The sequence below is a fragment of the Vulpes lagopus genome, chromosome 13, assembly GCF_018345385.1.
Source record: "Vulpes lagopus strain Blue_001 chromosome 13, ASM1834538v1, whole genome shotgun sequence".
Taxonomy (NCBI): Eukaryota; Metazoa; Chordata; class Mammalia; order Carnivora; family Canidae; genus Vulpes; species Vulpes lagopus.
The window spans coordinates 57793685-57817968 of record NC_054836.1 but is presented as its reverse complement, the minus strand read 5'-3'; positions in this window follow the sequence as shown (position 1 = coordinate 57817968).

Here is a 24284-nt window from a genome sequence, read left to right as displayed (position 1 = left end):
ATCATCTCTTTACATTGTTATTATTTTTTAATATGTGGATATGAGAGCCTGAGATATCTTTGGGTGCCTAGATTTTCTAAAACCATAAAATAATGTCCAACAAGAATGACAAAATTGAAGTTAAACATTATTTAAAAAGTCGCAAGTTATATATATAGATGAATGTTTATGAATATAATATAAATATATGTGAATATATAAATATTCATATATAAAGCTAAAGTTTTAGTTTTCTGAAAAACAATTATTTTTTTTGAGAATTACTATCTAAGTATTTTTAATCAATACAGACTTAGCATTGTATTCGGGTTTACTGAAAGAGGAAGAGGTAACTGAATTGGAACATTCTAAAATAGGTAATCAGCAAAAAATAATTTAAAATAAACTAAGAGTTATTCTTTTTTAACTCAGTATCATCTGTGTTTAAGCACTATGGTTATTGAAATAAAAATTCATGATATTAATGTGAGTCACCTTTATCAGATTAATTGATGTTTAGTAAGGAAAATGGGCATAGCAAGAGTTAGCTCTTCTGGAATGAAACAATCACACTGCTTATGTCAACCAGTTATTAAGAAGTTAGAAATAGTCAAAATACATTATTCCCGACTGGTTATATCTTTAGTGTCTGGTGGGTATATTTAAAAAAATAATTATTTTCAAATAAAATCTGAGAGGCAGAAAATTACTCTGTTTAAATATCCTTTTTATACCTAATACTGAGGTATAAATCTAATAAAGTATATACAGAATAGAGATAAGAAAATCTATAAAATACTGACAAAAAATCAGAGAACTATATAATTTGAGACATGTCATGTTTATGAATCACATGACTCAATATTGGTAAGATGTTAATTCTTCTCAATTTGATGTATAGATCCAATGCAGTAGCAATCAAGATCTCAGCACGTTATTTTGTAGATATAAATAAACTGATTTTAAAATTTATATGGAAAGGGAAAGGATTTGGAATAACCAACACAACACTGAGGAAAAAGAACAAGGTTGCAAGATTCACGGTATTATAAGATCTAATATAGAGCTTCAATAATCAATATACCATCTCATTGTGGTAATAATAGACGTATAGATAAATGGAACAGAATGGAGAACCCAACAATATCACCCCAAAGACATAGTCAACTGATTTTGACAGAGGCAAAAGGAAATTGAAGAGAAAAAAAGTCTTCGATAAATTATGATGAAACACTCGGACATCCATATGCAAAAATAAAATAACATGCTATGTCTTATGTAAAGATTCTCAATATGGACCATATAGTTAAATATAATATGAAAGCTTTAAAACTTTTAAAAGAAAACTTAGGTGAAAGTTTACAGAACATTGGAATTTGTGATGAGTTTTTAGATTCAATACCAAAAGCACAATTCAAGAATAAAAAAACTGAGAAGTTGGACTTTATTAAAATTCAAATCCTTTGCTCCATGAAAAACCCCTTTTTACGAGAATGAAAAGACAAGTCACAACTTGGAGAAATATTTGGAAATCACGTACTGAACAGGTATCCAAAATATATAATGAAGTCTTGAAACTCAAAGCCATAAATAACATAACATTACATAACATAACATAGCATAACATACCAGGCTTGCACAGACACCATAGGAAAGATATACATGTGGCAAATAAGCATATGAAAATATGTGCAACATCATTTGGCTTTAGGGAACTGTGGGGTTAAATAACTTCTTATTAATAGACACTGATTAGAATGGCTAAAATATAAAAATAAATCTTATAATATCCATTACTAGTGTGAAACAACAGGAAAACATACCTACTACTATAGGATACAGAAAGTATGATCTTCCTATTTACCCAAATGATTTTAAAACATATACCCCCATGAAAGACTGATGCTTGAATGTTTACAGTACCTGTATTTGTTAATTACCAAAAACTCCAAGCAATTAAAATGGCTCCTTGGTTTCCATAGGTGGATGGACAAATAAACTGTGGGACATCATGCAACACAATACTATAGCAATAAAAATGAACTGGCACTAGATTTGTGATAATTTCTCAATGTATACAAATGTTGAATCATTACATTGTACACATGAAACTATTATAACATTGTTTGTCAATTACACCTCAGCAAAAAAACCCCAAAATTTGAAGAAATCAACTATTAGAGTGTTTTACAGGTTATTGGTAAGAGACTAATTTTTTTTTCTAAAGAAAATAATTAGCTATCAAGCCACACAAAATTATTATGCCTAAATCTTAGTTGGGGTTGAAAAGGAAGCCTGTCTGAAAAGGCTACTTGCTATATAATTCCATTTATATGAGTTTCTAGAAAAGGCAAAACTAAAGACTCTGTCAATAGATTAGTGATTTCCAGGGGTATGAGATGTGCAAGTTGAATAAATGAAGCACAATTTATTTATTTTTTTGGATGGTAAAACTCTTTTGTATGATATTGCCATAATGGATCCTACACATTTATCAAACTGCATAGGACTTTATAGCACACAGACTTGAATTATAGTGTATGTGAATATTTAAAAGTCCTCTAGGAGATAGGGGGATCCCAGTATGGAATGCAGACTGTGACAAATGAATCTAGCTGTACTACAAAATTTTCCTAAACTCATCTGAGAGTATAGTCTGAAATGGTGATGGTCTAAGTAACTTTGGAAATGAGTGGAGAGCATAAAAGATGACCCTGGAGAATTCAGGTAAATTTTACTCCCCAAAGTAAAGAGGAGCTGAAAAACAAAAGCACCATTATGAAGTTATGTTGAGAAACATGGGAACCTACCAAAAGAACCCCCAATAGCCAAAGCCGGAACAATAAAATTGAATAAAAATAGATAAATAATGCTGAATTATAACCCAAAGGATAAAATAAATGTCAGTGAACCCATACTGAGAGAAATAAATGATTGAATAGGTAAGTGAATGAGGTAGAGAAACAACTTTGCAGAAATATTCCGAATGATTTCTGTAGATCATAAATCTCCTCCCTGAAGGAGATGGAGCAGAATTCCTATTCTCCATGTGTGACCTGCCCCTAGTGACTTCTTTCCAAAGAGTACCATATGGAGGAATCATCTTAACAGTGGGAAAAACCTGCTGAACACCACCTCAGCTTGGCAGTCAAGTTTAAGATCAACAGCGCTACTTGGATAGCATGTGTACTTGACCCCATGTGATGAGAATGGAGCCTTCCCTCTGTGGTCTTCCTTCCTTCCAAAGCCCATAACATCAGTCTGATCATGAAGTAAACGTCATAAGAACCCCAACTGAGGAATAGTCCACAAAATATCCAACCCATACTCCTCGAGACTAGAAAGGCCATCGAAGTCAAAGAATGTCTAAGAAATACAATCTAGAGGAATCTACAGAGACTTGACGACCGAATTTAATGTGCTATCCTAGATAGGATCTTGGAAGAGAAAAAAGATATTGGGTAAAAACCAGGGAAATATGGATAAAGTATGGACTGTAATTAATAATCTACTGATATCGGTTGATTTGTTGTGGCAAATATACAACACTAATGTAGGAAGTGGTTAATTGAACAAGGAGACCATTAAATGGAGGTGGCTCATGTAAACAGGCCACAGTCCAAGCCCAGAAAGACCTCAAGGTTCAAAATTGAAACCTAAGGACAACCAATCACAAATAGTCAACTTGGCTTTAAGTGATAGCCAATCAGGAATTTCCTTATTTGCTTTTGCCTTTCCTCTATAAAAGTCTCCCTAGCTCGTGTCTGTAGAATTCTAACCACTTCTGGTTGGGTGCTCCCTGATTCTGGTAGATTTTTACTGAAATGAACTCTTTCACATTTTTAACATGCCTTGGTTTATTTTTTTAACAGATGCTCTTGATAGAGAAAACAGTACAGGAACTCTCTGGAACATTTTCATAACTTTTCTGTAAATCTAACTCTTTTAAGTAAGATTATTTGAAAATGAGTTTCTTAAGACCGGCAATTTACACAACACTGCATTTTAAGAGGTAGATTTAAATTTGACTAAGATCGTCTCTATTCCAAATTTATACTGCACAAACCCTGCTCATAATAATAATAATAAAATGAATAGTTTATTAAACACTGAATGGTCCATGTGAGCATACGTTTTAGGATGTAACAGTGAGCCCACTTAATTCACAGAAGATATAATTTATTTCTATCTTGCCTTCATGGTTCAACATGATTATGTATTTTTTCCCTAGGCTATGACATGGGGAAGGAGCTATTTCTCGAGTATAGGAAAAGTAAAGGCAGAGATGACGCCAATTCCTCTTTCTTCTACTTTCCATCCCTGTCCCTGTGAGAGAAGTTCCAAATGTAGTTGTTCTGTATCAGTGGGATTATGCTGCAGATGCAATGATGTCACTGTCTTCTTTTATGGGATGTGTTTACCTGGAATTGGGCTTTCATTTTCAATTGGTTGAGTTTATTTTAACTGAGAAATCCTCAGGAAGAATTTGGGACTGAGTATGTTATCTGAGTAAGTAAGACGTGCACTGTAGGGGCCCTAATCCCTCCCGGAGCTACCACTCTTCCTTCTTCTAAAGCCATAGTAGAGTCTTCCCTGGTCCCCAGAATTATACTTCTATCATGAGTGGGGCTGAGAGGGCTAAGGGGGAAACCGTGAGATAATAAATGGATAAACTGCTACATTTGAATGTTACGTTACAATAAAACGTTTTATGCTATTCCAGTTATGTCCTACTATTATGTAAATTAAGCATTTGTCTTTCAGTAGAATTTATAAGCACCATGAGTTTCTTATTAAATATATTTTTAATCATTTTAGGCATTTGTGAATATAACATTTACTGCTTCAGTTTCTAGGTGGCTACATACTAAATGTTGGGCCGGACCGGCAGTGGGGTGCTGGGCGAATGTGTCTTCCACATACCTAGGATGAATTTTCCCCAAACACCCTTAACCTACTGCCTCATTCATTATTGTTTCATTATTCAGGGAAAGTGAATTCCTGGTCAGTGAATATGGGAAATAACTGGTATGTGTAACTCAGCTCTCTCCATCCTCCTTGACTTTGGGAGTTTGGTACATAGACAAAGCACTCATCTGGTCAATCCCAAGTTTAAGATGTAGACTCTCTCAATGACCAGGTTTCAGCATCAGCACGCCCCACTTTTGCTGCACAGCTAAACTTCATTCTCTAACATCAGCGTTTTGGGTTAAATAAATGATACTTCTGTCCCCGTTCATACTTTTTTGTCAATCTCAATTGGTTCCGAACCAAGATGGAACCACAGCTGCGAAAATTAATGATGCCTACCTCAAGCCCCAGCTGTGGACAAGACCAAAACCATGGATTTATGTTTATTCATATTTCAAATGTATTTTATGTTAGTTAGCTTGCTCTTTGTGGAAATTAGGTCTTGGTGTCAAGTGAACTTCTATTGTGTTTCATGGAAAGTGCGCTGGACAATGAGGTACGGCTGGCTCTGTTTGGCAGGCAGGTGCCCAGAGCCTTTTCAGACCCAAGAAGGAGGAACTGCCTCTGTCTGGTTCTCATATGATTTCCTAGCTCCAGAGCCACGGAGGAGAAGACCCTAAACGTGTCGAGCTTCTTCCCTGTCCCAGCATGCAAAGGGACTAAGTACACAGAGAACGTTCTATCTCACAGGACACGGTTTAACCAATGGCTTGTTCCTTTTTGATATTCTGGGGTTTTGCCTGACATTCACATTTTTATTCACACCAGAGAAGGGGCAAAACATCTACACTTTTTTCCCCCATTAGATTTCAGTAGGCTCTGAGGTGTCTCACACACATTCTGGGCCCAGCATCCTGCTCCACTGGGGTCACAGGCTGCTTTCTGGGGAGTTGAAAATAAGGAGAAGACATACCTGAGCTACCACCTTCACAGAATCGTCTCCTTACTCCCTCTGCATTCTATTTACTTAGAAAAACAAGATAATTTTCTCTCTCTGAAACCTGACCATCATCATGGGCTGTGACTTTTTGATGAAGGTGGAGGTGCTTGGGAATGGGGGCAGGACTGCAACAACTGGGAGGACAGGAAAGCTCCAAGTCAGACCAGCATCGTCTACTTTTTCTCATCTCTCTCAAGCTATTACAAACAGACAGTTAAAATTTTATAGATATGACAGCTATTGACCTAATATTCCTACCTTACCCCTGAATAAGTTAGTATCTCTTAATTATTTTGACCTAAATATTCCCATTTTACCCTTGAATAAGTCAGTTAGTGTCTGTTCATTGTTTCGAGCATGTTCTTTTACTTCTTAAGTGTCCCTGTTTGGATGATAAATTTATACTCACCTTAAATACAGATAATTTTTCTTAATTGTTTCCACAGTTAAAGTGTAGAAAAAAGTCATTATGAGGGTAGGCATTGATTTTCTTTGCAATTAACCTTTAGCTAAAACATTCTGAATGTATTTGTATTTAATGAATGCAGGGCAGCCAAGTTATATTTTGACCAAAATTTTAATATATGACTTATTATTTGGATCTATCGGTCTTTTTTTGCATTTATTATAAGTGATAATTAGCATGTATGTATTGTAGTCATAATCCTTTTTATATACCTCGAATTAACACTTTTTTTTGCAAGTGTCATGAAGTTAAAGTCTTTTCACATATTTATTATAATAATTGATTCATAGCTTGTCATCATGCAGGAGTCTGTACATTTCTGTCCTCACAACAAACCTCAGGAAAGTATTTTATCATTTTTGTCATTTTACAACTTCAAAAGTAAGAAAGGTTAAAGGCTTTCTCAAAGACACAGAGTTAGTGAGTGACAGACCGTACACTGAAGCGTGGTCTGGTTTTCCCAGGGGCCCGGTGCTGAACCACCATCCTGTACACACCCCCTCCCCTCAGAATCCCCCACAGACCGTGAAGCCCGGTCAGTGACTCACGTCCTACATTCACCACCTTGCAAAACTGTAGCCTCTCTGTCCATTTGTCTAACCCGGCACTTACACCCAAAGCTGCTCTGAGACTTCTCTCCCTGATGAACCTCCACTGTTCTCATCTTTTTGGGGGGTTGCCTAACTATATTCTCTAGAACTCTTTGTATGATCAAGCTCTTAAGTTCTTTTCCATTTGTAGGCATAACTGAGATGTGAGTCATCTATTCACCGTTTCTAGCGTTAGTGAACAGTCTCTATGGAATTTCCCCCTGTATAAAAGTGCCCTGTCCCATTAGTCACACCAGAATACGGAATACTAGGGGTGCACTGGGGTGCCTGGATGGCTCAGTTGGTTAAGCATCTGCTTTTGGTCTCAAGACATGATCCCATGATCCTCGGATGGAGTCTGCTTCTTTCTCTCCCTCTGCCGCTCCCTGCCACTTGTGTGCTCGAGCATGCATACTCTCTCTCTTTCAAATAAATTTTAAAAATCTTAAAAAAAAAGAGTATAGAATATCTTGTGGAACACCAGGTCAGGCTTTAGACACATGCTTGAGGGGTGCCTCACTGGCTCAGTCGGTAGAGCATGTGACTCTTATCTTGGGGTTGTAAATTTGACCTCCACATTGGTTGTAGAGATTACATAAAAATACAATCTTAAAAAAAAAAAAAAAGAAATGCATTTGAACATAAGTTTAAAAAAACTCCAGCAATTACAAGCAGTGATCTTTTCTTCTTACCAATCCACCCATAATAGGACAGGATTTTTGTCACAGTTCTTGAGATTTTACTTTTCCATCATTCCAAATGTGGAATGAATGATAATTTCCCAATTCTCATGGTGGCACTTTGGTTCAGTCTGGGTGAATGCTCTCCCTAGTTCTAACTACTGTGACCGCGTAATAGATTATCATAAAATTGTACCAAAGCAATCATCTTGAGCTACTTGGGTTCATGCATAAGGATAAGATAATCTCTGTATAGAGCTGGAGAGACACTTCACTAGCTGGTTGGTACTTAATGAGTACAGAGAAATTACTGACTTTGATCTCAGTCATCTATATTTCCTTCTTAATTCTCAAAGATCTCACTTCCTAGGTCACCGAAGATATCTACACCGTTAGGTGAGTTGTCACAAAGTTCTCCAGACTAGAATTAAGAACCCATTTCCAATGGTCATTTCTGTAGGTTTTCCATCGGTATATAACAAATTACCTCACACTTAGAATCTTCAATGACATTCATTATGTCAAGTTCTGTGGAAGTTGGTTAGTAACCTTAGTCACATACTCAGTTTCTTTTGTCGTGTAACCTAACTACAGTAGATGCACTGGGGGGTGCACAGCGGGGACAACATTCCTGTCTTCCACACTAAAATATGGAAATGTGTCTTCAAAACCAAAAACAAACAAAGGAAATGGTGGAGAGGTTTTAAACTGATTTTATGAATCGATCATATTCCTGAAATCGGTCTGATAAAAATAGCACAAGAAAGGAACAGCTGTCCTGGAGCTAATAAGGGGAGCAGAGTATGGTTGTCTTTTGACCTTACTACCCTAATCCGTCAGGCGATAGTGAAATTATTACACATACAAAGTCTAATTTGACTTCTCTGTATCTCTCTGTCTCTGTTTCTCTGTCTCCCTCTCTCCCTCTGTCCTGTTCCTCTCTCTCGCTCTCTCTCTCTTTCTTTTTAAGTGTTTGGAGTTATTGTAGAGGTAAATGGGCAGCAGGTTAAAGGTTATTAATGCATTTACTAATTCATTTATTCAGCAAATATGTCTTTTATTTTTAATTAGAACTTTTCATGTGTTTCAAAAACATTAGTACCAGATTTTCAGAAGCTATTCAAGGAAATGTCACCATTCGGCATTCCTATCTCCATAGCCCTCGGGTTTTACTTCCCTTAAGAAACACTTAAACCACCTATTAGGCTATCCCCAAACTTTCTAAAATAGGCATTCCTTTTTGATTCCAGCCCCTTTACTGGCCCAAATTTCCAGAGACAGTCCTACATGTCTCTAAGTCTACATCAGCTTCACCTCAAGCCTTCAGCTTGCTGCGTGATAAGGACATTTTTTTATAGATGATGTTTGTAAAGGATGTGAGACAGTAAATGAACTCCTCCTGGTTTGCTTTTATTTTTAAAAATATTTAAGCAAAATACAGCAGATATATTAAACTAACACACCTATTAAAATGAATACATGTGTGTCTCCTAAATACAGAAATTAATAGGTGACTGAAGAAAAATTAAATTGGACTTTCTTAAACACTTTGTGCTTCAAAGAACATGATTGGGAAACTGAAACACACACACACACACACACACACACAGAACAGGAGAAGATATTTACAAACAATATATCCAAGGAGGGACTTTTATCACATTGCTTCCGTATCTACTGGTTCTAGCAATAGTTGTACTGCAGAGCAGAAGAGACTTCTTGTGTGCTTGTATCTGTGTGTGTGTGTGGGGGGGGTGGGTGTGTGGGTGGATTATACATATCAAATCCCACATTAACTAAATTGTTCTAAGATACATTTTCATTTTATTAACTTATTGATTATTGATCTTCCTTAAAGCAAATAAGCATTTGAAGTATCTTACTACATAACTTTCTAATAATGATGATTATCCCCAATATTATACAATGTGTCCTCTATTATTTCAACTGATTTCTATTTCCTTTTAGTCAGAACAAGGTTTGTTGCCAATGAGGAGAACCTGTCTTTTCCAATTTCCAGAGCACATTTGCCATAACTGAGGAAATGTTTTCTGAGTACTATTTACAGAAATTACGTTGACATTTATAGTGGGTATTACGCAGGGGTTTTAAAATCCAAAGGTCAGAACAAAATTCAAAGCAGCTTACTCAAGCCATGGGGAGGGAAGAACTCAATCATCCTTTGGATCATGAGCACTGGAGTTAGAATGGCATGAGTCCCTCACTTGCTAATTCCTGGCTCTGGTGCGCTGACTTTATTTCCCAGGCTATCTTCTCTATATCGTGAATACCGGGCCACTGTTAGTTCCAGCTTATGTCTCTACATAGTCAAAAAGAAGAATTTTCTTTCCTGTATACAAGATCAAGAGAGAAAGAAAGAAAGAGAACAAGAGGATGAAAGAGGAAGACAGGAAAACACTCCAAGGAAGGCCTATTGCTCGCCTTTGATGTCATGGTTCCTTTTGCACTAACAGCCAAGGACAGGCTGTGAACGAGGAAGGTGCTTCTCATCTGTGCATGTGATTTGAGCTGGGGTAACAGAAGAAGGTCTCTGGAAGAAAAATGAAGGTACAGTCAGAAAAGTCACTGGAAGACATCATGCCAGCTGGACAGCATTGAATTGATGTCTACCAGAGGGCACATTCATTCCCTTTTCTCTTTGGTTTCTAACTTTTCAAAAACTAATTATTTTCCATTTCACAATATTTGTAAGTCACCTCAAAGGTGTTATAAAAGAAATGAATGGGTCCAGAAAAAAGGTCCAGTTGCACAGGGGATTGAGGAACCTTCCTGGAAAAGAAGGGACTTAATGCGGGATTTAATAAATGTGTAGGATGTTTGGAGAACATAATAGAACCAGGAGGCCAACTTGGGAAAACAGAAGGGGATTAAGGCTCATTTGGGCTGTTTGTGTAACAGAGAAGATAAAGATCTGACAATGTGATTGAGTTGGTAAAATAAACCAAGGAATGTAGGAAAGTAGGGTAACTTCTGTGAGTTCGAGCCACAAGAGTGAGGGCGGCCATCATCAGGGGAGAAATCAGGTCTTGGACCCATGGGGTCAGACCCACTTCACTCTTTTGAACTTGTTCAGAGTTTCTGAGTGTTCTGGGAAACACAAAGGGCCATAAAGACATAACTAAAGCTTTGAGGGGCAAATGACACTCAGCCATCATTGTGGATCATTAAGTATTTCTCACTTATTATGGGAGAACTATCGCAGGCCCTTCACTATTACAAGGCGAACAAGTAGACTGCTCCAAAGAGATCTTCTCATTCAACTATGAAATGACGCTTCAAGAAAAATAGTGGGGTATCGCAGCAGAGAGAGAGTACGTTTTGCTAAACTAACTAATGACCCCCACAGATAAGTATATATTATTAGATAATCTACATTTCCAAATAAAAGGACACACTGGTCCTTGTATAATAAATAAAAGAGCGTGGGGCGAGAAAGCCACCTCGAGGATTTTCACTCTCACAGGTACTTTATTTCATTCTTCTCCCAGTCCTAAGCTAAAGTGGCACAGAACAAATGCTTGGCAGTTTGGAGTGCAGTGTCTATTGTTCCTGAAGTGCCATCTGGCACAGCAATCTCGGCTGCGGAAAGTGCTTAATGACCGTCCTGACTGACGGTTATAATGGATGCATCTCTGCTACTCTTGCAAGATCTATGAGTAATTCTAACCAGACGGATGACAGTCACAAATCTCAACAGAGTGTTCAGTTGTTTCCAACTCCCAAGACCTTTGAAGATTGTGAAATTTAGCAAAGGAAGCAGACTGGTAAACAAAGTTAGAACATGTCCTCATACATAATGAAATACTCAATAAGCAACAAAGGCACATTACGGAGAGTCTCGCTCTTCTTGTTCAGAGCAGCCCTGCTACATGACTTCCATGCAGGAAGCTAAAGAGAACAATTCGCTTGCTCATATTTCACAGACAGAGGCCAGTGTTGCCTTGGACTTCCTCAAACAATAGCATTTCTAGCAGAAACTCCACGTGCGAACCGAAACATTAATAAGGGCAGGAGTAGAAAGGAGACAAAAGAAATCAACTGGAGATAAGGGCACTGTGCAAAGTGGCTCTTGGAATGACAGAGATAATGTGTGGGTACCAGGTATACTCGGATAGGTCAATACTTCTTTCTGACTTTTGCATTCCCAGTCCAGGTGCCTCAACTTGCGGAAATGCTGACCCTCCAGCTTCAACATGGAGTCAGATATCTCAGAAGGAAAAGAAATACCTTATATTTTTGCAAACGTCCCTTGGCACAGATAAATGCATTTTAGATCTTGAGAAGCTAATCAAAGTTAAACCCAACTAAATTAACAAATCACCTTTATAGAACACTGCTCTATTCGCGTGGATAATTGTCAGTAATAAAGAGCACGTCCCTTAGTATTTAGTCGATGTTTCCTGACCTTAGATTGCGCAACAAAACTGTATTTAAATATTTATAGTGAAAATATTAAATGAATACACTGAAACTAGTCAGGTTGTATGAAATAAATGGCATGTTCATATTTATAGATAATATTATGGGTCTTTTATTCATTTTTTTCCCTCAAGGGGGATCTTCTATATGCATGTGTTAGCTCATGCAAAGATTAAAAGACATGAGTCTTGCCTCAAGGAATACACAATTTAGGAGTTAGGTAATCTGAATATTTCCTAGTAATGTGGACTAGATGAGTACCCTGAATCATCCATCTTTTCTGGATGTTTGTCACTGTGATCAGTGCTGTAGCTTTAAACTGATCAAATTTGGGATTTGGCCAAAGAAGGTCTGCCTGTCATTAGAGAGAACTGTTTTTAGATGTGCAAGGTACCCCCACGCTTTATTTTGACTTAATTAGCTTTATGACATATTCTAAACAGAGCCACAAAACAGAGCTCTCTAATACAAGAAAAGCTTGAAATGGGCTCAGCTTGCAGGAAGAAAGATTCCGAACCATACAGATATTCCTGCTGCCACTATTTTAATTGGAGACAACTTTCATCAGTAAAAATTCTGATTAAGGCAACAGTTTTTGGCTACACTGGCAATCTACTTAAGTGTTCAAACAACTTTCGGAGTCTGTGAGTTTGGACACGGGGCTGGCTCTGCATCTAAATACCACCCCCACCACCCCCACTCCCACCGGCTCCGTACACTATTTGGTAAGATCCTAAAGAATGCATACCACGTCCTATTCATTAATTCAGTACCTGAAGCATTAAGTGTAGCATCTAAACTGGAGGTTGGCACATCATGATGAAGTCGTCTGAGGACAGACTCTAGATGAGTGGGGCAAAACATACTGTGAAAAGTCTGCTCACGTCAGATGACATAAATAGCACACCCATCTCCTTTTGCATTCTGTGTAGGAATTCCAAGGTAAGTCAGTTCATCAGTAGAGGACTTGGGAACACAGGAGCATACATCCCGTCAGAATATAATAATTACCAAATGCTAATTATAAGCATTTTCCAGTATTTAAATTTTTTTATTTCTCAAAGATGACCCATTTTATAAGATTCCGTATTTATACTTAACTAATGTTCAGTTTTAGTTTTATTTCTATATTTCCCTAGATTTGCAACTTTTGTGTATGTGTATGAAAATGTATTTGTGTGTCAGGATTCGTGTATACTTCTGAACTCTGAATGTCCTGAAAATGTAGCTGGTTCTCCAAAAATCTATCAGGAATGTAACATCCATACCCATTAATCTCACAGTTTGGACAATAAGATTTCCTTATAACAAAAAGCCTTTCTTTAATGCAAAAATATTATCCAATTATATGAACCTCTCAGAAATGTTATCTATACTTTTGTTTACTTAAATGACATATTCTTAGTATAGTGCGTGAGTATATTGGTCTATTTTCCCTTTGTTTTCTTCTATAACCTCTTTGATTAAGGTCATAATAATCTGGACTAGAGTTATCACTTCTTAACTCTCCATTGTGTCACGGCATTTCCCCACACCAATAGATTACAGGTCCTAAGGTAATCTTTCTATGACACAAAATTGAATTTAAATTATTTTAAATATGAAAAGAAAAATACATCTGTTAAAAAATTAAAAAAACCACACACACAAAATCTAAAACACCTTTTTATCTCACACCTCACTGAAAGAATACAGTCCATATTACTTGGTTAAAATATACAAGAGCTGTGGCAATCCAACCACAATCTGACAATCTTGATTTCTCACTGGTCTCGCAGTTGTGCCCCTGTGCTAGCTACATGTAATATATCCATCTTCCAAGTGTCTGTGGTTATAAAAATGATTAGTGAGCATCTCATTTTTTAAAGTCCTTTCTCAAATATTCTACCTATTATTTCTCTGCTTAGAATGTCCTTCACTGCCAGTCACTGAAAGGCCTCTCCTACTCATTCTTGATAACCTAGTGGTTTGTCCATCCTTCTGCAAAGGTTCCCTCTGCTCCCTCCACCAGCTCTCTATCCTGTTTCCCTGCCTATTTGAATTATGATTTCTTGTTGATTAATCTATTTTCATGTGATCAGGTAATAATTCTTTAGCTGTGAGTTGTAACTTCTGTTTTAGTTTATTGTTGGCCTTGTACTGAGAGAAGAACCATTTGTTGTGTCTGTTGTTGTTGTTGTTATTGTTGTTGTTGTTGTTGGAATCAAGGTCCCAGGAGAAAGTGAAATTATCCATGAGGTCCATCACTTAAAGAATGAGCATTTGTGAAGAATATGTATAAAATCCAAACTAAGCGAGAGCTACAAATGGTCTGGAGAATAAGATTCTTCATGTCTTGATAATGACTTTAGAGAATAAAGTTATCTAGCATGGAACTTTAGCTCAGGAACCAGTGAAATGGTAACTTCCAATATGGAGCCTGAGCAGGAGCTTTGAGGTGAAGCACTCAAGTAGTTGAAAGTCTGCTAAACTTTGGAGACACAGGAAAACCCACACCTACACAATTGGGTTGGCACAGAATCCTCAAACTCTGAGGACATGTTTATGGAAAATCAAAGATATATTTCCTAAGCTGGAATAAGTATTTGCTTCTATTAATGATGCTCACTTTCCATTATTTAGTTCTTCTCTGTATTTGGAAAGACTTTGAAACTTCCAGCTTTTCTCAGCTAAACTAAGGAACAGAAATAAGAATCTTTTGTTCCTACTTGAGTCATAATTGTTATATGGAATCTCCCAAAATAAGATAAAATTTAAGAAGACAAAATTGGGCTCACACTGATCTGTAGCTTTTTCTGTCTTTATATTCTATTTCAATCCATGGAAGTTTTGAATTTTATTTTCCTTGGGAATTTGGAAATATATTAAACTCTCTTCCCAGTTTCTTGAAGGTCAGTAGCTCCCCAAAATCTGTGTTACATCTAATATGGCTGTCATATATTTTTTCTGGTCCTTCCTACATGGGTTATTGATCAAAATTTATTAAAAATATAAATAAATGTATCAATGATTTAACTTTTTTGCATCTATACATCTCATATACTCTCCTGTAATAACAATTTTCATAAAGTCAACTAAGGTAAATGAGACTAAGCAAATCTATGCCTGCAGATGATAGTAACATAATATATACATTTATTACTAGTTTGCTATTTATTTTATCTTTCCTAGGTGTTAGGTGATTCATCTGTCCTTTTAAATACTGCTAAAGAATTTTTTTAAAGCACAGTTTCCTCTCTTTGATTGAGTAAGCATTTGGAAACCAGTGGGTCAATCTTCTGTTCAAAGAATTAAAATGCTCTAGAAGAAACAGATGTAATGATATAAATTTGGCTGCTGATACACCATTGAAATTATTTTTCCATTATCTCAAGTATGGTTTGGTTAGTTGAGATTGATCAGTAAGTGCTAGTTTCATTAGCAAGATCTCACGTTAACAACAGAGGTTGGAGTTAAGTATTTCATATACATTTCACTCAGGAAATTTTCTGTTACCAAAAAGAATAACTATCAGTAATGGTAGTTGATCAGCATCATTGACCTGCTGTTTATTCCTCTTCATACATGATCTATGAATTGGTATGCCTTTTTTGCCATCTTAGGAAAGTTTAATTAATTGCTTTCTGTACATTCCATGGAATACTCTCCACAAATTTCCAGGGTTAAAGATTCTTATAAATGAGTTGAGTTAAAATGTCACACTAATAAATTTTGGTCCCATTTCTATTATAGAGATCTGAGCTCTAATACTGTATGTGTGGATAGTTCTTTTTTTTAAAGATTTTTAAGTTTTGAGAGAGAAAGAGAGTGAGAGAGAGAGCAGGGGGAAGGGCAGAAGGAGAGGGAGAGAATCTCAAGTGGACTCCCTGTTGAGCACGGAGCTCAAGATGTGGCTCAATTTCAAGACCCTGAGCTCATGACCTGAGCTGAAATCAAGAGTCAGATTCTTAACCAACTGAGCCACCCAGTTGCCCCATGTCTGAATAATTCTAAAGTTTTGTAGGTGATGGACGATGCCTACATATATCAGACTGTTGCCCTGATAGACTGAATTTGGTTGAATCTGCATGTATCACTGCTGATTCTACTGCATTCAATATGTTACTCTATGCCAGATTACTCATTGAAGCTGGAAAAGGATCCATCTCAAAAAAGAACTCTAAAGCATCATTTGAGAAGCATTTGTCTTTCCTCAATGGAGTTTATATTTTTCACGATTACATTTTTCTTATTCATTTGTTTTTAAGTTTTTCCTGCTATTGATTACTTGAAATGTTTATGACATTTTAGCTAACACACCTTGAATGTGAGTGTCATTTTCTGGACTATTGTATGCTCTGAGCTATGGATATAAATTTCTTGGTGGTAACAGTGAAAGCCGATTATTTTATTTATTCTCTCTTCTTATATTATTCCATTTCCTTGCAGAAGAGTCTGATTGGAACAACTGTGGCCAGTCTTATTCTAGAACTGAAAAGTAGTTGCAAACCCACTCCTATGTGCCTCCATAAGGAAGACAAGGGTACTTGAATTTGTAATTAATTACTTATTTCAGGTTCAACTGACTGTCCACTTATTGGAGAAGAAGACAGAGTAGATTTAGGGGTCCAACTTTTTTTTGTGGCTTCATTCAAATGTAAGAAATGCTTAACAATATCTACACCAGTAGAGGTACACACATTTTTGCTCTTAAATTTCAGTATTTTTGTTTTTGAAATGACCTGGTTAAAGGCTGCACATTTCATACTTTGGCTAATTTCTGTACAGTTTCAGCAACATGAAAAGTATTTCCAAAATACTATGGTCAGCTGCTGGCCTATGCCAACCTAATCTAATTACTTGGCCAGGATCCCTTGTGTTCGCACCATTGGTCTTTCTTTCATGCAAAAGGTAGAGTTTCACTGTTTTGCAAAAAAGGGTGGTGGAAGAAGATGATGGATTTTTATCTTCTCTGTTAAAATAACATTTGGAGATGCTTTGTGAGGACAGTAAAAGTCATTGTTCAAGACAATATCAACTTTAGTTAAATTTCTGATTCTGTAGAACAGACACCTTGAAAGGTATTAGTTTATTGACTTAATTTGACCTTCAAGGGCTTACAATTTTTAAAATCTCATTCTTTTATTTTTGGTTTTCTAAATATTCCAATAGACACTTACTTATTGGCTTCTTCCATGTGATTTTTATAGTCCTTTATCCCCTCCTAGCAAAAATAATGAACCTATTCTTTTTCTTATTCTTTTTTTAAATTGGTTTTGGCACAGAAACCTACCTACATTAATATATCTGACTTACCAATTCAACAATTGCTTTGGTAGGGATTTAAAAATTTATGCTAAAATCAGTCTGTGTGGTCATACTCATAGCTTACTATTCTTAAAGAACATGGAAAAGAGAAAGGAAATCATAAAATCTATGTCAATACTATCAAACTCTGTCTAAAAGTGTTTTTTTTTTTTAATAGTAACCTTATAGCAATACAGTCTCTGGAAATAAATTTGGTTTTAATAGCACAGGGCTCTAGGGATCCTTTGATTGTCTGATTTAGAATGCTAGCCTAAGCAGTGTGAAAATTAAAGGTTGAAATAGCTCGGTTATCCATGACATTTTACTGCGGTGTTACTGCTGTGGATATATAATAGATTATTAAAATATTTGTTTCCCCAGTGGGATTTTCATTCCTGGTGTTTTGATTGTGATAAGAGCAGTAATCCTTTAACTCTCCCTTTGGGTATAATAAAATTCTTCCAAGTAAATGAGAATCAATCATAGATTTCAAATAAGCTGGACAACCTTTAACCACTGCAGAGAGTGCTGACAGCTGACATTGACATTTCTGGATTCTCCTTGTCTATTAATTTTATTTTTCACCTATGCTTATGTTAGTACAGACCATTTTTGTTTTATGTGATAGGGCCCACTCCTGTGATAGTCTGCATTCTACCCTGCAAGGAAAAACCATCCTCTGAGTAGAGATAAAAGAAGGACTTTCCTCTGAATTTATTTCTGTTAAAACGAAATATGTCAGTTTTCCACTGCAGAAGTGATGAACTGCAAAACGAAGCTTATTCATAGTTATCAAAATATCGGAAAACATGTGCACACATACACAGTTTCTTCTGATACACTTCAACAAACTGTTCGTCTCAAAATTATCCATCCTATCCAGAAGAGTTTCATGAATCTGCAGCTTTTTTTTTTTTTCTGTTGTCGTTTGCAGTAAGTAAATTGTCATGACCTCATCTTCATTCTTGGTAGTAACTCACTATGACTAACATCCATTCTCATTTTCAAGAGGACGTGTAACACGGCTGCACAGGGTCTTTGGACCTAAGCATATGCTGACTTGGGCAGGCTTAGAGTGCGATCCCTTTCTAACTGGTAGCCTTTACATATCTACTCGGTACTTACTTCAGTGACTTTAGAATCGGGGTAGGAAAACACTGTGTGTGTGTGTGTGTGTGTGTGTGTGTGTGTTATGATGCTACACTGATGAGAAAGACACACACGACACATGGGGGAGGAGAGAGAGAGAAATTAGTTATCGTCACCCTCCTCCTTTAACCACACACATATTATGCAGAGATAACGGGAGAAAAAGCAATAAAAATACAAAAAAGCATGCATCTTAGGAATAATAAGCACATCTCTAATATATGGAATAACCCCTCTCTATCTCTGGAGAGAGGTATTACTTACATATTATATACATATGAACATAGACTATATATAATCTCTCTATACATATTTTTATAAATATATATATTTATATAGTCTCCCTATTTTCATATATATCCCTGACAAATATATATGGCTTGGCAACTTCAGGAGAATCTTTTAGTTTAGCCATGATTTAGGTCACAGCTATTCAATGTCAGCATTGTAAAAGATCAGGAAATACGACGACCATTGTAGCAGTGATACACAGATTTTTACGTAATGCTAAGCAGTAATCAAATAGACTGAAGGGAATATTATTGGGAAGGTATTATTATGTAATGACTTATTTCACAATGATTAAGACACAGTGGAACCTCCTTCTTTCATTTTCACCTACCAACATTACACTGTCATTATAATATCCTATAATATCCTTAAAAGAGTAGCTGAAAATAAGTAGTCACAAGGGTTGTTTCATCTTAAAACCCTCATATTGATTTATCTAGAATTATTTCAGTAAGCACGTTCTAATCAGAAATGAGTGATTAAGAAAAGTAAGGAAGGACCATGTTTCCAATAATCAGGTAAATGAAATGCACCAGTGAAATCCTGTATGTTCTTTAAGATCCAACTTAGATATTATCTTCAGCTTTAAATGTTACTTTCTTTCAAGAATTTGTTATTTTATGCGGTGCCTGGGTGGCTCAGTCAGTTAAGCGTCTGCGTTTGGCTCAGGTCATGATCCTGGGGTCCTGGGATTAAGCCCCCTGTTGGGCTCCCTTTTCAGCGGAAACTGCTTCTCCTTCTACCCTTTTCCCCTGCTTGTGCTCTCTATCTCTCTCTCTAGTAAATAAATAAAATCTTTTTAAAAAACAATTTGCTATTTCTTCATTCCACTCTCATAACACACTGTGCATGTCCCTTTCACAGCACTTGCAGCCTCTTCTAAAATACCTATTTTCCTGATGTCAAGGAGAGCAATTAGTCATGTTTTAACAGGTTTTGCAGCTCCATCTTCCTAGTGGGCTTTGTAGCTTCTGAAATTTCTTCTAACTACTTTCATTTAAGAATTTGTTATTTCTTCCTCTCTCCTTCTATAATGCATTGCCTATCTGTCTTTTATAGCACGTATAGCTCTTCCTCATAGACCTATCTTTCAGACCTCAAGGACGGAAATTAATCATGCTTTAATGGTCTTTGTAGTCCCAGATTCTAATTCATGAATGCAGTGTGGATGCGTTTCCATAAGTGATTTGGGGCTATAAAATACAGTGATATAAAATAATGTTTAAATGTCACAATTCCTACCTTATATACAAAACACCCATGCGAATGTCTAAGAGACACATCTCTAATATACGTACAGAATTTACAAATGGTTCAGATAAACTGTTCCTTGCTTTTAGAATCCTTTAGAGATGCCAAGCATTTATAGAAGAACTGGAGAAAAGAGAAAAGATTGTTTTAGAAATCTATTTGTAGGACTGCCGTACTGCATCACATACCCACAGGAGAGGAAGTAGGGTTGGGGGCAACGGTATCTTCTTGATGGTAACATTCAACATTCTGAGAGAAGTTTCGAGAGCATCACTAGGAGAGTTGTTATGAAAGATCTTCCCTCCATTGTGGAGAGAGCAAATTGGTGCCGTGCTCATGCCTGAGAGTCCTAAAAAACGCCTCTGGGATCTACCCTCCGTGGAAGGTAAAAGAAGGGGATTGATTAAATGCTCGATGGCAGGGAAGCTGAAAGAGTCCTGCTGTTTTGATATTAGCCTGGGATCCTGGAGATTCTTCAGGCATGGGGTAAATTTACCATGGGCAACAAACGGCAATGATGGAGAGATGAGTGTGGTCACATTCTGTTCTCCCTGACAGGTTTGCCTGGGAGGGATGGGATGTTCAAGAGAAAGACGAAAGTTTCGCAGATAATGAGAAAAGTCATACAGCCCTCTACCAAGATCTTTAGGGCCGAGGAGAGAGGAGAACAACAGAAAATTTTGGAAGCCACATTTATAGTGCCATGAGCCAAGTTAGAATTGCCCTACCCCATCCTACCTCTTCACCTTCCTCTGGCTTACTTAGTTCCTGTAGGAAAATGGAACCACAATCCAACCAGCGAATCAGAGTTGCACCAGGGGACAGCAGAAAGCAGCCCGACACTTCATTGAACCCTGAATCCTCTATCCTTAAAGTGACTCGAATTGAAGGAGGAAAGATTTGGCCCAGAGCCACGTTCTAGATTATGATAAATATAGAGGACTAGACATTTGCATGCATGAGCAACTTTGGGGCAGCTAGGACTATCGTAGTGCGGGATAAGGCAGAGGAAGCCAAAGGCCAGGACTTTCCTATAGGGATAAGGAAAGTTACCCTCACTAGATGAAACTTAAAAAGACTATAGAAGGAAAAAAAAACACACTATTGAGTTTTGATTTATCATGAGTCACATTGGTTCAACACAGGCTGCATGTAGCATAAACACGTGGGTGAATTAAACAGTAAGGGGAACAGGCCAGAGACCAAATCCTCTTGCGTCTGTAGCAAGGGTGCATCCCACGCCGTGTTGAGGAGATCTTAGGGATAGTTCACAAGTTTGCAGCCCTGCTAGGCCATCCTGTCTTTGAAAAATCTCACTGATAATTTTATCGTAACCAGAACTGATCTGCTGGTGATCTTCCCCAAACTGCGGTTACTCTCGTGAACACCATTACTTTTTGAAATCTGTGAGTTTTAGCTACTCCTCTATTCGCATCTCAAATTCCGACCAACCACTAAATCCTATCCATATACTTTCTGTTCTTTTCTTGAAGCATTTCCTTCTCCCTTCTCCCATGCCTAATTCCTTGACTTAGCCTTCCACCACCTTTGCATTTATCACTTCCTTACTGGTTTCCTTGTTTTCAGGGATACCACGACCACTCATGATCCAAGCAGAGGGAATTAATCATACGCTATCCTGCTTAAAACGTGATCATGTAATAAGTGTGTTTAAAACCATACAGAAGCTTGGGCCACCTGGGCGGCTCAGTGGTTGAGCGTCTGCCTTCGGCTCTGGTTGTGACCCTGGGGTCCTGGGATTGAGTCCCGCATCAGGCTCCCCGCAAGAAGCCTATTTCTCCCTCTGCCTGTGTCTCTGCCTCTCTCTCTCTCTCTTTCCCATGAATAAATAAACAAAATCTTAAAAAAAATACAGAAGCTTACCTTTGCCCTAACCATGGATAATGACCATGGAAATTACAGGTTCCTTACAGACCTGAACCCTGTTTGTCCATCTATGCTTTATTCTCATCGCTGAACTCTTCACTCACCTTCTGTTTCCTTGCCATATTCTAACTATTGCTGTCCATAATTTGCAAATGAGAAACAAGCTTATTCAGGTTAAATAACCTAAATAATCATCTCCCCAGAATTAAAGCGCATACAACCTGAGACTGTGTTACTTGTTCACCCCATGCAAAGAACTCAGATGTCTTCCCTTCCAGGTTGTAAGTATATCTTGAATATTTTTCAATGCCTGAGACTTTAGCGGAATGCCACTAGTTCCAATCTGGGTTTGATGCTGCAAAGATAAATGCCTGGAATTGATTCTGAGAGAGATGTTCAGGAATTAAGGTTAAGTGTATTCTCAGCAATATTACCTACTAGGAGGAGAAGGAAGCAAGAGTGGGTAGGTAGAGACATCGAATCATAATGCGTTCATAAGAGAGGCTTCAGCTTGTCTCAGCGAGCGTGATGGAGCTGAGATAGCCTGTCGGACTTGTCCAAAACTGAAGCAAGGTAGTGCGAAGGAGGGAAGGTAGTGGTTGTAGAATTTAAAACCCTTGTTAGGGGTTGCCTGAGAAGTAGGGTAAGAAAAGCTCCCATTTCTGTGGCAGCTGTGCCAGGAGGAAGACGCTGAGGAGTTTGTGACAACCAGCCCGTCTGTGCCGCCTGACTGCTCACTCAGAGGGGATGTCACCCAGGAACCCATGTCCTTGGGTCCTTCAGGGTCGTGGGTCATCCTGACCATTCCCCTCCCACTGAGGCCTCTCCTGTCTGCCTCCACACCCTATATCCCCACCCATCTGGCCAGGGCTGGAACCCACTTCTAACCCTATTAATCAATCATTTCAAACAGCTTTCATTTACTATGTAGCACCCAGACCAAACATTGTCCCCAAGTTCAGCTTGTTTAGTTAGCAGATTAAATGTGACATTATAATAAAAAGGTTACACACAATTATAGACATGCCACCTGATGCATCTTAATCTTAGATATTATTAATTCTTCACACTTGCGTCTTATGGTACGACTCTGATGGCACCTATAAGAATACACACTAACCCCGCTACATGGAGGTGGAAAAAGTTGGTTTTTTTTTTTCACTTTGAAAATGCTTTAATGGTGGGGTCTGTACAATGTGTGATGTCAAGACAGGAAGAGAAGCAAGCGCACGTGCAGTGAGACACGGTATCAGAGAACAGGTTGTGAGTGAATAGAGTTGACGTGGCTTCCATGCTTTCCCGGGTACCAGATAGGTGGAGGCCACCTCCTTTGCAAACTTGTGCTCTTCCTCCTCTGTGGCATCCTGGTGCTGCTCATGCTGCTCTCAGCCGTGGTGAACTCCATCTTGCCCCTGCCCTTGTCCCTATACTGGTGTAGGAAGGCCTTGTGCCAGGGCATGGCTGTGAACTGCTTTCATACGTGTCTGAGAAGGCCTCAAATGACAAATAAGTCCCAGTTGTAACTCCACGCAATTTAATTATCCTACATGCAATCAAGGGTTTGGAATTGGGTTGATTAGGTCTTGAAGATATATACCAAAGTTAAAACCTATGGTTTCAGAATAATTTATGTAAAGTAACTCTTTCTAGAAATAATTAAGTGTAGCGTTGGTTATCTGGTCTGACCATCTCTGGTGTTTGATAATAAAGCTCTAGCATCAGCAGTAAGAACAAATTACTTACATTTCTAGTCTCAATGGTTTTGATACATGTATTTATTTTATTCTGTATCAAATTATCTAGGGATCTGGTTCAAAGAGTATAATTCTTAAACCCTACAAGATTAAGGATCAAAGCATATTTCTATTAGATACTGTTTAGTCTATTATTCTCCCTTAATTTAATTAGCACCAATACTGGCCTTTGTGGTAAAAAGCATGAGCTGTTATTAATATCTCTAACTTGATTGCAATATGGATTCCTAGAATTCAATACTGAATTTTCACATAATTCATAATGCAGTATTTATCATAGAACAAGATAGAGTTAGAGTTTAGTGTCATTCCTGAATGATGCCTCTACAAGGCTGAGGGAATAACAATTATTTGGGGAAGCACCATGACTGAAAGGCCCTTGGTCTTTACAATGAATATTGGCCTATGAAATCTGAATTTGCACTTCGTGATTGTAGAATATGATGGGCAAAAAATGGCAGGACGCTTACTTTAGATGACTGCCCCTCGGAAACCTAGAATTGTAAAGACTTACCCATCCAGGCAATAATACATTCCTTGGATTAATCAGGATACACAAGTTGGAAAGAATTCAAGGTTACACACAAAGTGAATATTTTG